The following is a 17,941-nucleotide window of genomic DNA, read 5'->3' on the forward strand; positions in this document are numbered from 1 at the left end:
ATCTTCCCTAAGGTTGGCTTCTACCAGTTTCTCCATTCGTCTGTAAAGAATTCGTGTTAGTATTTTGCAGCTGTGGCTGATGAAACTGATAGTTCGGTCATTTTCACATCTGTCGACACCTACTTTCTTTGGGATTGGAATTATTGTATTCTTCTTGAAGTCTGAGGGTATTTCGCCTGTCTAATACATCTTGCTCACCAGATGGTAGAGTTTTGTCAGGACTGGCTCTCCCAAGACTGTCAGTAGTTCAAATGGAATGTTGTCTACTCCCGGGGCCTTGTTTCGACTCAGGTCTTTCAGTGCTCTGTCAAACTCTTCACGCAGTATCATATCTCCCATTTCATTTTCATCTACATCCTCTTCCATTTCCTTAATATTGTCCTCAAGTACATCGCTCTTGTATAGACCCTCTATATACTCCTTCCACCTTTTAGCTTTCCCTTCTTTGCTTAGAACTGGGTTTCCATCTGATCCACAATAAATTTCCGAAATACAACCTCATTTGCATTTTCCATTTGATATTCATACGAGTGGTTCTCTTTTCTCCAAAGGTCTCTTTAATTTTGCTGTAGGCAGTATCTATCTTACCCCTAGTGAAATAAGCTTCTACATCCTTACATTTGTCCTCTAGCCATCCCTGCTTAGCCATTTTGTACTTCCTGTCGATCTCATATTTTAGACGTTTGTATTTCTTTTTGCCTGCTTCATTTACTGCATTTCTATATTTTCTCCTTTCATCAATTAAATTCAATATTTTTTCTGTTACCCAAGGATATCTACTAGACCTCGTCTTTTTACCTACTTGATTCTCTGCTGCCTTCACTACTTCATCCATCAGAGCTGCCCATTCTTATTCTACTGTATTTCTTTCCCCCATTCCTGTCAATCGTTCCCTTATGCTCTCCCTGAAACTCTGTACAACCTCTGGTTTAGTCAGTTAATCCAGGTCTCATCTCCTTAAATTCCCACCTTTTTGCAGTTTCTTCAGTTTTAATCTCAAAAAAAAAAAAAAAATGGCTCTGAGCACTATGGGACTTAACTTCTAAGGTCATCGGTCCCCTAGAACTTAGAACATATTAATCCTAAGGACATCACACACATCCATGCCCGAGGCAGGATTCGAACCTGCGACGGTATCGGTCGCGCGGTTCCAGACTGAAGCGACTAGAACCGCTCGGCCACCCCGGCCGGCTTTAATCTACAGTTCATAAGCAATAGACTATGGTCAGAGTCCACATCTGCCCCTGTAAATGTCTTGCAATTTAAAACCTGGTTCCTAAATCTCTGTCTTACCATTATATAATCTATCTGATACCTTCTAGTATCTCCAGGATTCTTCCATGTATACAACCTTCTACGATTCTTGAACCAAGTGTTAGCTATGATTAAGTTATGCTCTGTGCAAAATTCTACCAGACGGCTTCCTCTTTCATTTCTTACCCCCAATCCATATTCACCTACTATGTTTCCTTCTCTCCCTTTTCCTACTCTCGAAATCCAGTCACCTATGACTATAAAATTTTCGTCTCCCTTCACTACCTGAATAATTTCTTCTATCTCATCATACATTTCATCAATTTCTTCATCATCTGCAGAGCTAGTTGGCATACAAACTTGTACTACTGTAGTAGGCGTGGGCTTCGTGTCTATCTTGGCCACAATAATGCGTTCACTATGCTGTTTGTAGTAGCTTACCCGCACTCCTAATTTTTAAATTCATTATTAAACCTAGCCTGAATTACCCTTATTTGATTTTGTATTTATAACCCTGTATTCAACTGACCAAAAGTCTTGTTCCTCCTGCCACCGAACTTCACTAGTTCCCACTATATCTAACTTTAACCTATCCATTTCCCTTTTTAAATTTTCTAACCTACCCGTCCGATTAAGGGATCTGACATTCCACGCTCCGATCCGTAGAACGCCAGTTTTCTTTCTCCTGATAACGACGTCCTCTTGAGTAGTCCCCGCCCGGAGATCCGAATGGGGGACTATTTTACCTCCGGAATATTTTACCCAAGAGCACGCCATCATCATTTAACCATACAGTAAAGCTGCATACCCTCGGGAAAAATTACGGCTGTAGTTTCCCCTTGCTTTCAGCCGTTCGCAGTACCAGCACAGCTAGGCCGTTTTGGTTAGTGTTACAAGGCCAGATCAGTCAATCATCCAGACTGTTGCCCCTGCAACTACTGAAAAGGCTGCTGCCCCTCTTCAGGAACCACACGTTTGTCTGGTCTCTCAACAGATACCCCTCCGTTGTGGTTGCACCTACGGTACGGCCATCTGTATCGCTGAGGCACGCAATAATACTGTTCATTTATAGTAATATACATATGATATCAGGGCTTCATTAATCCCGTCATGTTATTTATGTAAATCAGGCACATTAAAATGACGATTCGTAAAAAATAGACTTGTTTATCTGGTGTGTGTTACTGTTGCTCCAGTAACGAAAAGGACTATTGCGTTTTATTTAGTAAAAAATGACGACTCGTAAAAAAATAGTCTTGTTTATTTGGTGTGTATGACAATTGCTGAAGTAGCGAAAAGGACTATTTCGTCTTCTTTAGCAGATAGTGTCATCATAGACTTAATCAAATCGAAAAACCTCACCAATTCTGTGCGCAATTCGCAGTAACAGCTTTTTCTGTTTTTGACGAAACATCGATTTTTCGTGTAGCAAAACGTTTTGACGAAACCGTAGTGCCCCAATCTCATCAATGGCAAGAAATATTGCTCTACTTTCTTTTCTCTTAGGAATGTCCCCTTTTTGTAAACACCACAGCAGTGTCAAAACAACTTTCCACCTTTTATTGAAAATATTAGGGTTGCAGTCCCGATATGCTTCAGAGCAAGAAGATTGTCCCCCACCTACCATTATTTACTGACGCCAGCAAACTATTTGTTATTATTCAGGCTAACTTTAACACAGTAAGATTGAGAGGAAAGTAAGATTTTTTCCTTAAAAAAAGTGATGCTTCCCCAGCTTTAGGACATATGTGTTGTTTCTTCGTTATTAGTATTATCCGCATAAACCTACCCATAGCTGTATTTGTATGCAATAAGAACAAAACAGGTATTTAGTTTTCTGCATAGTTGTAGCATGTGGATGAAATGCCTGGAATGCTATTTTTAAATTTCCTTGGATAACAAGTTATTTTCAGCGCTCTCCTTTATGTCGAACTTTAGATCGTTGGAGGTAACTTACATTGAAGTATCTTATATTATACTTGCGCTAAGCACCATTTTTCTGAAATTGATTGCTTATTGTGACTGTTTAATGTAGCAAAAGGTTTGTAGCGCACTAATGTACCTAGTTCACTCAGCCAAATCTATAGCGGAAAATATTGTTGACTCTTATATCCCATTGAAACAATAACTTTCCATCTTTTAGTGAATGGTTCCGAACAACAAAATAGTCCACTATCTAGCATTATTTCCATATACATGTAAATTATTACTCAAGCTAAAATAAACACTTAAAATCAATAGGAAAGTACATTTTTTTAAAAAAAAAGAAAGCTATAGCAGACAGCTGTTGTATTTCTCAGTTATTAGTATTATCCACATAACCACATACATATTTATCTTAAAGTAATTGTCTCTGTGTGACAAGAACATAGGTACTTTTCATTCAGTTAACAGGAATCTTTAGTTATTGGATCTACAAAATCATAATAGCAGGAAGAGTAGCTGCAAATGATGTTTTTAAATTTCTCATGAATTGTCTCACGTCATTCTTTTTTTTCTCTTAGAAATGACTCTGCTCTACTAATGAACCGGCTACTACAGACACTCAAATATTTTGCCTCTGATGATTTCTTGCTGTCTATTGGAGACTTTATTGGTATTGGCAAGAGTGCAGCCAACATGATTATTAAGAGGATGTGTATGACACTGGACAACATGTACAAGAGACAATTTTTTAATTATTTCTTTTCTCTGTTGTAATTAAAAGAAAAGAAAATAACCAAATGTATATGGAATAATATATTTTTATTGTGAAATCATTTGTATTAATTTTCTAATCCTAATTTTGAACTTAATGATGCTTTTTTAACCAATACAGTTCTTTCTCCCTTCTCTGGTTCTTGCCAAGGTATTTGTGAAGCAGCACCATCTGCAACTCTGCTAATTCTTCCACATTTGACTACAGGTATTTTTATCCTGAAAACAAAGCTAAGGTGAAAAGAAAAGAAGGAAGAACACAATGAAGGTGCCAGGCCTCTGGTTACTTCCCCTTCCCCTTCCAGATTATATACAGGTATATGACTGCACAACCCAAAATTATGTATGAAACAATTTCTCAACCATTTGTGGTTTGATACAATAATAGCAGCCTCCAGTTTGGTATGTGCCATAGGTACATTTCCATCCCAAGATTACAGAAAATATAAGGGATGCTTATTGTATATGTTGGCATCTTATTCTTTATATATACCCTCATTATAATGAATAATCATTGCAACACAGAAACATGATTTATACATGCCCAAGAATTGCAAAAGTGGATGCACAAATTATGTTCAGTAATTTAGCAAGGGTATTTTCTGTATACCAGCCATTGCTGCTGTAATGAATGAATCATTCTAAGACATAAATACAACAGTATGCTAGGCAGTAACATCTTTCAGAATTTTGAGTCAAATCAGTCTCCATTGTCATAGTTTGTTGTAGAGACTATAAAGACTAACTATTTCACAAAACAGACCGAATTTCACATTTGCTTCTATTTATGTGCATGGTTACAACTCAGTTCTTCAATTCACCATCTACCCTACAGCTATATTTAATGGAATACTATCGTATAGAAATGTTGCATCTGAATCTAACTGACTGTGGCGTCTTCTGTTACAACTTTATGAAATCGTATATTTTTGGAACTTACATTACAGATATGGGGGCCACATATCTAAAGCATCTGCTACCTTTTCTGTGCTTCATATTTACATGTTTCTTTCTTTAAATAATAATAATAATGATAATAATAATAATAATAATAATAATAATAATAATAATAACCTAAAGATCAAGCAGACACAGCAAACCCAGCTAAATATCGCCCCATAACATGCCTACCAACAATATACAAAATATTAACTTCAGTCATCACACAGAAATTAATGACACATACAACACAGAACAAAATTATAAATGAAGAACAAAAAGGCTGCTGCAAAGGAGCACGAGGATGTAAAGAGCAACTGATAATAGATACAGAGGTGACATATCAAGCTAAAACTAAACAAAGGTCCCTACACTACGCATACATTGATTACCAAAAAGCCTTTGATAGTGTACCCCACTCATGGTTACTACAGATTTTGGAAATATACAAAGTAGATCCTAAATTGATACAGTTTCTAAACACAGTAATGCAAAACTGGAAAACCACACTTAATATCCAAACAAATTCAGATAACATCACATCACAGCCAATACAGATTAAGCGTGGAATATACCAAGGAGACTCATTAAGTCCTTTCTGGTTCTGTCTTGCTCTGAACTCACTATCCAACATGCTAAATAATACAAATTATGGATACAATATTACTGGAACATACCCACACAAAATCACACATTTGCTATACATGGATGATCTAAAACTACTGGCAGCAACAAATCAACAACTCAACTAATTACTAAAGATAACAGAAGTATTCAGCAATGATATAAATATGTCTTTCGGAACAGACAAATGTAAGAAAAATAGCATAGTCAAGGGCAAACACACTAAACAAGAAGATTACATATTGGATAACCACAGCGACTGCATAGAAGCGATGGAAAAAACAGATGCCTATAAATACCTAGGATACAGACAAAAAATAGGAATAGATAATACAAATATTAAAGAAGAACTAAAAGAAAAATATAGACAAAGATTAACAAAAATACTGAAAACAGAATTGACAGCAAGAAACAAGACAAAAGCTATAAATACTTATGCTATACCAGTATTGACCTACTCATTTGGAGTAGTGAAATGGAGTGACACAGACCTAGAAGCACTCAATACACTTACACGATCACAATGCCACAAATATAGAATACATCACATACATTCAGCAACAGAAAGATTCACATTAAGCAGAAAGGAAGGTGGAAGGGGATTTATAGATATAAAAAACCTACATTATGGACAGGTAGACAATTTAAGAAAATTCTTTATAGAACGAGCAGAAACTAGCAAAATACACAAAGCAATCATTCATATAAATACATCAGCTACACCATTGCAATTTCATAACCACTTCTACAACCCTTTAGATCACATAACATCAACAGATACAACGAAAGTAAATTGGAAAAAGAAAACACTACATGGCAAGCACCCGTATCATCTAACACAGCCACACATAGATCAAGACGCATCCAACACATGGCTAAGAAATGGCAATATATACAGTGAGACGGAAGGATTCATGATCGCAATACAGGATCAAACAATAAACACCAGATATTACAGCAAGCATATTATTAAAGATCCCAATACCACAACAGATAACTGCAGACTTTGCAAACAACAAATAGAAACAGTAGATCACATCACAAGCGGATGTACAATACTAGCAAATACAGAATACCCCAGAAGACATGACAATGTAGCAAAAATAATACATCAACAACTTGCCATAAAACATAAACTAATAAAACAACACGTTCCCACATACAAGTATGCACCACAAAATGTACTGGAGAATGATGAATACAAATTATACTGGAACAGAACGATTATAACAGATAAAACAACACCACATAACAAACCTGACATCATACTCACCAATAAAAAGAAGAAATTAACACAACTAATTGAAATATCCATACCCAACACAACAAATATACAGAAGAAAACAGGAGAAAAAATTGAAAAATACATCCAACTGGCTGAGGAAGTCAAGGACATGTGGCATCAGGATAAAGTCGACATTATCCCAATTATACTATCAACTACAAGAGTCATACCTCACAATATTCACCAGTACATCAATGCAATACAGCTACATCCAAACATATATATACAACTACAAAAATCTGTAATTATTGATACATGTTCAATTACCCGAAAGTTCCTAAATGCAATATAACATATACCATACAGTTACAAGGAAGTCACGCTTGACTGAGGTCCGCGTCACGTTCCATTTTTAACCAGACTTAAGTCTGAGAAAAAAAAAGTCAATAATAATAATAATAATAATAATAATAAATGGAGTAACACAGACCTAGAAGCACTCAATACACTTACACGATCACAATGCCACAAATATAGAATACATCACATACATTCAGCAACAGAAAGATTCACATTAAGCAGAAAGGAAGGAGGAAGGGGATTTATCGACATAAAAAACTTACATTATGGACAGGTAGACAATTTAAGAAAATTCTTTATAGAACGAGCAGAAACTAGCAAAATACACAAAGAAATCACTAATATAAATACATCGGCTACACCATTGCAATTTCATAACCACTTTTACAACCCTTTAGATCACATAACATCAACAGATACGAAGAAAGTAAATTGGAAAAAGAAAACACTATATGGCAAGCACCCGTATCATCTAACACAGCCTCACATCGATAAAGACGCATCCAACACATGGCTAAGAAAAGGTAATATATACAGTGAGACGGAAGGATTCATGATTGCAATACAGGATCAAACAATAAACACCAGATATTACAGCAAGCATATTATTAAAGATCCCAATACCACAACAGATAACTGCAGACTTTGCAAACAACAAATAGAAACAGTAGATCACATCACAAGCGGATGTAGAATATTAGCAAATACAGAATACACCAGAAGACATGAGAATGTAGCAAAAATAATACATCAACAACTTGCCATACAATATAAACTAATAAAACAACACGTTCCCGCATACAAGTATGCACCACAAAATGTACTGGAGAATGATGAATACAAATTATACTGGAACAGAACCATTATAACAGATAAAACAACACTACATAACAAACCTGACATCATACTCACCAATAAAAAGAAGAAATTAACACAACTAATTGAAATATCCATACCCAATACAACAAATATACAGTAGAAAACAGGAGAAAAAATTGAAAAATACATCCAACTGGCTGAGGAAGTCAAGGATATGTGGCATCAGGATAAAGTTGACATTATACAAATTGTACTATCAACTACAGGAGTCATACCACACAATATCCACCAGTACATCAACGCAATACAGCTACATCCAAACGTATATATACAACTACAGAAATCTGTAATTATTGATACATGTTCAATTACCCGAAAGTTCCTAAATGCAATATAACATATACCGTACAGTTAAAAGGAAGTCACGCTTGATCCAGGTCCGCGTCACTTTCCATTTTTAACCAGACATAACGTCTGAGAAAGGAAAGAAATAATAATAATAATAATCGTACGCGTATTGTAGTTGGTATGTCGATCTATGTGAAGTTGTTTGTGAATGGAAAGTGATGCATATTTTTCCGCATACTTTATTTGGAAATCTAGAAAGATTTATTACTGGTCAAATAACAAATACCTGATGATTTAACTAAATTCAAGATAGGAAGTTATAAATATACGTACCCTACTAATTCAGCTTATTGTTTTGCACTAATATTTTCACTGAATGAGACTGAAGCGGTTTTCGTGTGTTCTGCTATACTCTTGAACTCATTCGAAGAACCTATAAGCCTCAAGGTATCATCAAGCGAGAAGCTTTGCGATCTGGCACATTTTGTGAAATCTTATGGGACTTAACTGCTAAGGTCATCAGTCCCTAAGCTTACACACTACTTAACCTAAATTATCCTAAGGGCAAACACACACAACCCATGCCCGAGGGAAGACTCGAACCTCCGCCGGGACCAGCCGCACAGTCCATGACTGCAGCGCCCGAGACCGCTCGGCTAATCCCGCGCGTCTCTGGAACATTTATCACTCATGTTTCACACGCTTTTTCTCCAGACGACGACTACGTAAATATGAAGTGACGTACGCGAAAATACCCAGAGTGCTCTTCAGTTGTTGTCAACTTAACTCGACAAGAACGCTATTCCGGGAATAACTAACCGAGGAATAAAATGGCGACGTACAATGCACACTCCAAGTTAACCAGTGGTTAGCCTATTCCTCGTTTAGCTAACACTGGATTTATCCCGAGATTGTACAACTGGACCCAAGACAGATGTTCGAATGGCTATAAAAATGGCCGCGGTCCGGGCAAAACCAAAAACATTTTACCCCATGTTCCTGGTTCAAGTGGAACCGAACACCAACCCCCCACCCCCACCCCCACAAAAAAAATGCTGTTCTGCCCGTGGCCGTTCCTCACGTATTCGTTACAGCGCGGCACATTTCAGTATCTTTTAAAACGAAATAATTTTGCGTCTAGAAGCAAACCAAAATTTTTAATATGTTTGGTTCCAGATTATTTAAATGAATGAAACGGAGCACATACGGTAAAGTAAATGCACTTCTTTCAGTAGTTGCAAAGACGGATTTCAGATATTTTAATACATTTTGACGAGGCGATGATTTCAGTTTCTAGAAAGTTCTGAAAAATCATGGTTTGCACGCAGGTCTATCGTCACTCCTGAAAAGACAGGTATTGGTGAGAAAGTATCCATCCTCAAGTACCTACATACCACGAACAAAAGATAAAATTCGTTTCTAAACAGGTCAAAAAGTCAGCCGTTTTTGTTGAAGCACGTCGGCGCCATGCGAACCGATCTGTTTCCTAATTTCATATACTCCACGCAAGCGGCTGAGCGCGAGTCTCTTGTTCGCGAAGTTTAGCGTACCTTGTAACTCGATAGGACAGAGACAAATATATCTATCTAACTTTGCATGACGTATCTTAGTCAGCACAGGAACTCTGGCTGCAGCACTTCGTATTTTGTTTTTGAAATATTAGATTCCACATGCACATGTGGGTGGTGATATCCAGCGATAACTTTTGCTTCCGTGAGTAGAACTGAGTTACGGTATATCTCTCTCGTAAAGGGCACAGGAAACATTTTGTAACTTTCATTTTGGATATTATCAGGTGAATACGTGATTTGTGAACTTACGCGACAGGTGCTTTATCCATGATGGACTACCATTTCTATAGTACTATTTCGAAAATTATAATAATCAATTTCTGATTTTTTCATAGTTATATTTATAATAGTAAAGCATTTAGGTGTTCATCCGTGAAGCCACGTGGCTTGGTTGATAGTTACTGATAAGAGGTGGCTTCATGTGACCTGACCCCATTTTCCTGCGTGTAACCAAAACACCTAATCGCTTTGCAATGCACATGCCTGCTATCTTTCGCAAGGCTTTTTAGCCATCAGGTAAGAACGACGCGACGCAGTTTCTGAGACGCAATCTGTAGTCACAGTCTGATAATTAAACTTCCTGGCAGATTAAAACTGTGTGCCCGACCGAGACTCGAACTCGGGACCTTTGCCTTTCGCGGGCAAGTGCTCTACCATCTGGGCTACCGAAGCACGACTCACGCCCGCTCCTCACAGCTTTACTTCTGCCAGTATCTCGTCTCCTACCTTCCAAACTTTACAGAAGCTCTCCTGCGAACCATGCAGAACTAGCACTCCTGAAAGAAACGATACTGCGGAGACATGGCTTAGCCACAGCCTGGGGGATGTTTCCAGAACAGGAGAGGAGGAGAGCTTCTGTAAAGTTTGGAAGGTAGGAGACGAGATACTGGCAGAAGTACAGCTGTGAGGACCGGGCCTGAGTCGTGCTTTGGTAGCTCAGATGGTAGAGCACTTGCCCGCGAAAGGCAAAGGTCCCGAGTTCGAGTCTCGGTCGGGCACACAGTTTTAATCTGCCAGGAAGTTTCATATCAGCGCACACTCCGCTGCAGAGAGAAAATCTCATTCTGGAGTCTGATAATTTTTAATTTCACCACAGCTCACAGTTCAATAATTTTTGAACGGTAAAGTTAGCAAATGACAGGCAAATTTAGCCTGCTCGAATCGAGGACAAAATTTATTAGGAGTTTCGTTTTTGTTTAGACAGTCAGATACGGAATATTCTATCTGTGCTTATTAAAAATGCTTTACAGAAAACAACCCCGTTGCGAAAGTTCTACAACGTCATTATATAATTTTTAGAAGTCAGGTTGCGCTATCGACGGTTTTCCATCCTCTTCTCTTCTCTTCACTGTATATACTCGTAAACTGAAATTCTTTGCTTACTTCTGTCTGTACGTAAAGACTAATTTCAGGAACTACTGTAGGGATTCTGATCCGATTTTGAGTAATAGAGAATCTGATCGACGAGAAAGGTCCGTGTGTATAACTTACAAATATTTCGTGAAAACTGGCTGAACTATGATGAATTCAAGTCTGTCGCCGCTTTGATAACGATGACGTTATCGTCTAGCTGTACAGCCGCCACCACTTGTGACGAACAGGATCCGAGTCTGGCATGGTGGTCTAGGAAGTGCCTGAAAATCGAAAGATCCTCGTCCTCACAACCAAAGGCGTTGTGGACATATAATAAGATGTACCCCTATCTCTGTTGTATACCTCAAATGTCCGATAAGCAATAATTTCTCGACTGTTAAAAGTCTCCAAGCCTGCTACAGTCTCTACCATCACGTACTGCAGCCACAGTAACCCAACCATTACCATGTCCACTAGCGTCTGCGTTAATAAGCGTAAAATTCAGTACACATCCACTGAAACGTCCCCTTTGAAAAATTATGAATGACTGTGCTGGTAAACTTCTACGTTATTTGATTTTCAAACAACTGAGCAAAGCTCAACGTACTCAAACAGTTTTCTCTTTACTTATTCTGATCATCACTAAGCTGACACACAATATATTTAACGCAACGCAATCTGACTTTCAGTAATTCCTACAAAAGAATTGCCCTGACTAACAATAACCTATACCTTTCATGAATCGCTTAACTCGAACTACTGCAATACAGCGAGCGCCAATACTGCCAGCTAAATAAAAGATTCTAACTACTGAAGGCACTAACTACTGATAGGCATAGTAAGCAAATAAAAGATTTTAGTACAGAACAAACAATGTATTTACCTTAATAATGTTCAAAAGTTATATATATATGACATCCATCTTTACAAATTTCCTTTTTCTGGCGGACACACGTCCAGATCGTCCGCTTATAGTAACCTCTCAAAACTCTGGCATCTCTCTCTCTCTCCACATCCACCACTGCTAGCGGCTCACCTCCAACAGCATAACGCTAAGCGCTGTTCGCATCCAACTGCCCAACACTACACAAGCGAATATTCCAACAATGAGTCCAACCAGCCACAGACTGCACACAGCGCAGTCAGCGATTTTCATACAGAGCGCTACGTGGCGTTACCAACATAAAAAGCTAAACAGCATGCTTACACCACAAAACACTGAAGGGCCATGCAAAATCACTTGCACACCTAGATTGTTGCCTGTAGAATCAAGCTGGTAGTTTGAAAACAAATTGACAGAAACGAAGCACACAAGTACCAAGTATCTCTTACTAAGAAAATTTAAAAAAAGGACCATACGTATACACGAACATTTTTCGTTCTCTTCCAAGTCCTCTAGCCATTCCACAAGGGTTCAAATGGGTCTGAGCACTATGGGACTTAACATCTGAGGTCATCAGTTCCCTAGACCTAGAACTACTTAAACCTAACTAACCTAAGGACATCACACACATCCATGTCCGAGGCAGGATTCGAACCTGCGACCGTAGCAGCAGCGCTGTTCCGGACTGAAGCGCCTAGAACCGCTCGGTTACAACGGTCTGCTCAAAGTTTTCCTACTGATTAGTTGACACTCCGTATAATATATTCTTGCTGCAAATTGGCTCAACTATGATGAATTACAGTCCCCCGCTGAATAATTTTATGTTTGGATTGTAACATTGTACTCTGATTTCTAATTATAGGTCTATGCAGTGACCCGTAAACAAAATTACCGCTATGCCAGAGAAATCGTACGGCCGTAGATTCTTCGTCATATCCGTGCTACGCTGGGGCGTCTCGCCAGTTTGATATAAAAATAAGGGTGAAACTTTTTCAAGACTTGTTGGAACTAGCACTTACGGTTGTACAACACGTGGTGGGTTTTCGGTATGTAGATGGTACGAGAAAAATACATTTAGACGATGTACAGCGGTAAGGCGTGTGGCACATGCCTTCCTACAATTTAATTTTTCACGTTGGCGTCATACACGAATCTCGCAGGGGTTTAGCCGCGAGAGGACAGGTAGCCTGGAGGAAAGCGGAGAACAGTCTAATTAGTTGCTAAAGTGTACCGTAAGGGGAGGCTCGATCTCTAAAGAAGTCGGAGAAATAAGGAGAAGAGATTTATCGGAATAAAATAAATAAAAAATCATTTTAACTTTAGGAGGCCATCGTAAATGCTTGAGCTGCGGCGTCGCCTGTTCTCGTAGTTTACCGGTAACAACGTTCTTCCTCGCGTGCATCCACTCGGATATTCTTTGTTTGCGTGCTTTCTGAAATTAATGAAACAATTGCCCCGCAAATTCGTCGCCTGGGAGAGCAACGCGCTTCGGGGTGCGTTCGATAAAACGAGAGCGCGGTTCAGCCGTCTTTCGGCCACGTTGTGGCGCACACAGGCCGTCTAATTAGAAAGATTCGCCAGGAAGCAGGCGGCACTTTGGTTACCGTCTGCTGCCGACCGCAATTACTTCTCCTTTTGTCAAATAAAAACCGTCTGAGACCAGTGGTACCCGAGTTTACTTGACTATGACATACAGGAGACACAAATGCTTCGCGTACCAAATGTGCATGTCTCAAGGGGGAAATGAGAAAAAGTGGAGCTTCGTAATACACCCTGGTGAAGAGCAGGAAAGATTTCAAGGACTTGTGTTAATCGCGAGGTGTCAAAGTTGAAGTAATGAGGTGACTATCAGGTATAGGATCATTCCACGGTTGTGGAAGTAACATTTGTACGAGGTGCATTCAAGTTCTAAGGCCTCCGATTTTTTTTCTAATTAACTACACACCCGAAATCGATGAAACTGGCGTTACTTCTCGACGTAATCGCCCTGCAGACGTACACATTTTTCACAACGCTGATTCCATGATTCCATGGCAGCGGCGAAGGCTTCTTTAGGAGTCTGTTTTGACCACTGGAAAATCGCTGAGGCAATAGCAGCACGGCTGGTGAATGTGCGGCCACGGAGAGTGTCTTTCGTTCTTGGATAAAGCCAAAGTCACTAGGAGCCAAGTCAGGTGAGTAGGGAGCATGAGGAATAACTTCAAAGTTGTTATCACGAAGAAACTGTTGCGTAACGGTAGCTCGATGTGCGAGTGCGTTGTCTTGGTGAAACAGCACACGTGCAGCCCTTCCCGGACGTTTTTGTTGCAGTGCAGGAAGGAATTTGTTCTTCAAAACATTTTCGTAGGATACACCTATTACTGCAGTGCCCTTTGGAACGCAATGGGTAAGGATTACGCCCTCGCTGTCCCAGAACATGGACACCATCTTTTTTTCAGCACTGGCTGTTACCCGAAATTTTTTTGGTGGCAGTGAAGCTGTGTGCCTCCATTGAGCTGACTGGCGCTTTGTTTCTGGATTGAAAAATGGCATCCACGTCTCATCCATTGTCCCAACCGACGAAAAGAAAGTCCCATTCATGCTGTCGTTGAGCGTCAACATTGCTTGGCAACCTGCCACATGGGCAGCCATGTGGTCGTCTGTCAGCATTCGTGGCACCCACCTGGATGACACTTTTCGCATTTTCAGGTCGTCATGCAGGATTATGTGCACAGAACCCACAGAAATGGCAACTCTGGAGGCGATCTGTTCAACAGTCATTCGGCGATCCCCGAAAACAATTCTGTCCACTTTCTCGATCATGTCGTCAGACCGGCTTGTGCGAGCCCGAGGTTGTTTCGGTTTGTTGTCACACGATGTTCTGCCTTCATTAAACTGTCGCACCCATGAACGCACTTTCGACACATCCATAACTCCATCACCACATGTCTCCTTCAACTGTCGATGAATTTCAATTGGTTTCACACCACGCAAATGCAGAAAACGAATGATTGCACGCTGTTCAAGTAAGGAAAACGTCGCCATTTTAAGTATTTAAAACAGTTCTCATTCTCGCCGCTGGCGGTAAAATTCCATCTGCCGTACGGTGCTGCCATCTCTGGGACATATTGACAATGAACGCGGCCTCATTTTAAAACAATGCGCATGTTTCTATCTCTTTCCAGTCCGGAGAAAAAAAATCGGAGGACTTAGAACTTGAATGCACCTCGCACAATTTACGTTGAAGAATTAACATGCAAATAAGAATTTGCCAGGTCCGGATACGACTCGCGCTCCGAGGTTTCTATACAAACTTAATATAGCCAGTTTATCCGTCTCAGGAATCGAGAATCTCGTCGAGTTTTGTCTGTTATCGACAGTAACACTGGCAAGATATCGTTTCAGGAAATTCCAAGACTGTCGACCATGTTTTAATTTTAAGTTTGAAATCGGATAAAGAAAGAATTTTTTTTCCGTGTGAATTAATTACAAATAAACAGTTTTCTGATTTTCTTTTTCTTGTACTGTGAATTCTTACTTGTTGCCAAATATCATGATTCTAGGTCAACTGGAAGTACCGTATATGTCTTAACTAGAGAGTTCGCGAGTATCAAAATATGTGACATAAATGGCCGTATCGTCTGATTGCATTGACTTAGAAGCTCAACATTTTAACCCAACCAAGGGAGCATAGACATAAGTTTGTGACGTAAAGTTCAACTTGATCGTGTAACCATTCCTGAGAAGAAAGGATCTCTACAGACTAACGAACAGACAGTCAGATAACAAATGACAATTTTTTCTAGTGCGAAATAATTACAGATAAACAGTTTTTGGATTTTTTTCCTTTACTCGCACTGTAAAACCTTCCCTCTTACCGAATTTCGTAATTATAGGCCAATGAGGAGTATCCTGTAGGTTTTGATGAGTGAGTTTGCGAGTATCAAAATGTCTGACACATACGGACATTTCTTTTGATTGCATTGATGTAGAAGCTTCTACACAACTGGCCATTAAAATTGCTGCACCACGTAGATGACGTGCTACAGACGCGAAATTTAACCGTGAGGAAGAAAATGCTGTTATATGCAGATGATTAGCTTTTCAGAGTATTCACACAAGGTTGGCGCTGGTGGCGACACCTACAACGTGCTGACATGAGGAAAGTTTCCAACCACTTCTCATACACAAACAGCAGTTCACCGGCGTTGCCTGGTGAAACGTTATTGTGATGTCTCGTGTAAGGATGAGAAATGCGTACCATCGCGTTTCAGACGTTGATAAAGGTCGGATTGTAGCCTATCGCGATTGCGGTTCACCGTATCTCGACATTGCTGCTCGTGTTGGTCGAGATCCAATGACTGTTAGCAGAATATGGAATCCGTGGGTTCATGAGGGTAATACGGAACGCCGTGCTGGATCCCAACGCCCTCGTATCACTAGCAGTCGAGATGACAGGCATCTTATCCACATGGCTGTAACGGATCGTCCAGCCACGTCTCGATCCCTGAGTCAACAGATGGGGACGTTTGCAGGACAAAACAATCGCCAAGAACAGTTCGACGACGTTTGGAGCAGCATGGACTATCAGCTCGGAGACCATGGCTGCGGTTACCCTTGACGGTGCATCACAGACTGGAACGCCTGCGATGGTGTGCTCAACGACGAACCTGGGTGCACGAATGGCAAAACGTCATTTTTTCGTATGTATCCAGGTTCTGTTTACAGCATCATGATGGTCGCATCCATGGTTGGCGACATGGCGGTGAACGCACATTGGAAGCGTGTATTCGTCATCGCCATACTGGCGTATCACCCGGCATGATAGTATGGGGTGCCATCAGTCACCTCTTGTTCACATTGACAGCACTTTGAACAGTGGACGTTACATTTCAGATGTGTTGCGACCCGTGGCTCTACCCTTTATTCGATCAGTGTGAAACCCTACAGTTCAGCAGGATAATGCACGACCGCATGTTGCAGATCCTGTATGGGCTTTTCTGGATACAGGAAATCTTTGACTGCTGCCCTGGCCAGCACATTCTCCAGATCTCTCACCAACTGAATCGTCAGGTCAATGGTGGCCGAGCAACTGTCTCGTCACAATACGCCAGTCACTACTCTTGATGAACTGTGGTATCGTGTTGAAGCTGCATGGGCAGCTGTACGTGTACACGTCATCCAAGCTCTGTTTGACTCAATGCCCAGGCGTATCAAGGCCGTTATTATGCCGAGAGGTAGTTGTTCTGGGTACTGATTTCTTAGGATCTATGCACCCGAATTGCGTGAAAATGTAATCACATGTCAGTTCTAGTATAATATATTTGTCCAATGAATACCCGTTTATCATCTGCATTTCTTCTTGGTGTAGCAATTTTAATGGCCTGTACTGTATTAAGTAGTTACTAATCATACCATCAAACAATGAAGTTAATTCTTTGAATTCAAGTTAAACTTGGGATTCACATGATCGTAACTAAAAAAAAAACAAAAAAAAACAAAAAAAATTTCATGAAAATTGCGTGTAGGATATACCTGCATCAGAGTATTAGAAATGCACCGTTACGAGTTATAAGTTCCGACTCTTAAGTCTTACAAAATAGTAGCTGGGCTAAACTCAGCCTGTGCTCTTTTGACATGAGGAATTGAGTACCAACAAAAAAAGACGATATACGTTTTGAAAATTCAAATATCTTTTTTGGAGCAATCTCTTTATGTTCCAAACGCATTTCACCTTTTACACTGGGGCACCCTTAGCCTATCGGCTGTGGATAACACGGTGGTTTGTCGGTACCGATGAACATTACGAGACGGGTTCAGACGGAGTTATAGTGTAAGTGTTACACTTAAAGCAATACAATTTTGTTTGCGTTAGTACCGTACCACTTC

This window comes from Schistocerca cancellata, chromosome 3 (assembly GCF_023864275.1).
Source record: "Schistocerca cancellata isolate TAMUIC-IGC-003103 chromosome 3, iqSchCanc2.1, whole genome shotgun sequence".
Lineage (NCBI taxonomy): Eukaryota > Metazoa > Arthropoda > Insecta > Orthoptera > Acrididae > Schistocerca > Schistocerca cancellata.